This window comes from Myxine glutinosa, chromosome 3, assembly GCF_964187855.1.
Source record: "Myxine glutinosa chromosome 3, kmMyxGlut1.1, whole genome shotgun sequence".
Lineage (NCBI taxonomy): Eukaryota > Metazoa > Chordata > Myxini > Myxiniformes > Myxinidae > Myxine > Myxine glutinosa.
The window spans coordinates 220,348,159-220,349,072 of NC_136263.1; the positions used below are offsets into that span (position 1 = coordinate 220,348,159).

At 48.2% G+C, this 914-nt stretch overlaps 1 long non-coding RNA gene across 1 annotated transcript; it reads left to right on the forward strand.

The window, feature by feature from the left end:
• LOC144891182 (uncharacterized) lies at positions 1-446 on the forward strand. The gene is made up of 2 exons (XR_013622770.1): positions 1-183; positions 367-446. It is a non-coding gene; the product is annotated as an uncharacterized LOC144891182 (long non-coding RNA).
• The last annotated feature ends 468 nt before the right edge of the window (positions 447-914 follow it).

The following is a 914-nucleotide window of genomic DNA, read 5'->3' on the forward strand; positions in this document are numbered from 1 at the left end:
CCTTAACGGTTAAGGTGGCTGGTTTAACATCTTAAGGTCCTGAGATTGAGCACCTGTCGTACCGTTAAAATAACACCTGGGCCCGGTTTCTGGAAGGATATCACATATTTATCCACTGGAGAGCTTCGAGCAACCGGGCCCAGGTGGGCTGACTCAACCTGTCATCCTTCCGAGGTGGACCAGGTGAGTACCAGCTTACTGGGAGTTGGGAGTAATAAACCATTCGAGTATCCTGCGTCGGAGTGGCGACCTGGCCAGTACTGCACTCCTTAGCCAATGAAATGGCGTGAAAGGAATTGTATTGTTACATCCACCCAACGAAGGTGGACCGAGGTTATGTTTTCACCCCTGTATGTTTGTGTGCAGGATATCTCAGAAAGGTATGGACGGATTCGGACGAAATTCGGTGTACCGGTGGGGTAGGTGACAATAAATAATTGATTCGATTTTGGTGAAGATCCGGATCCGGATACGAGGATTATTTTCGGGATTCTTCACCATTGATTGGTGGTGGTTCAGATGCAGCCTGTGGCTGTTTGACTGCATCATTTTCTGGGGGCAGGACGTGCACTGATGCAATGCCCCCATTACCAGTCGGCAGGTACTCATTTTGCCCACCTCAAAAGGATGACAGGCTGTGTCAGCTCACCTGGTGTTCAACATCATGGCAGGGGCTCAAACTCAGGACCCGAATATTTAAAGCCAGCCACCTTAACCGTGAAGCCAACACCAACCTCACCATTGAATGATCGGGCTAACAATGATATACAAGACGATGTCTCAAAAAGTTATGGACAGATTCGGACGAAACTTGGTGGATAAGTTGGGTGTGTGATGAGGAAGAGGTGATTCGGTTTTGGTGAAGGTTTGAATCCGGATCTGATCAGTGGGACAAAAATGGAATAAATCACCCT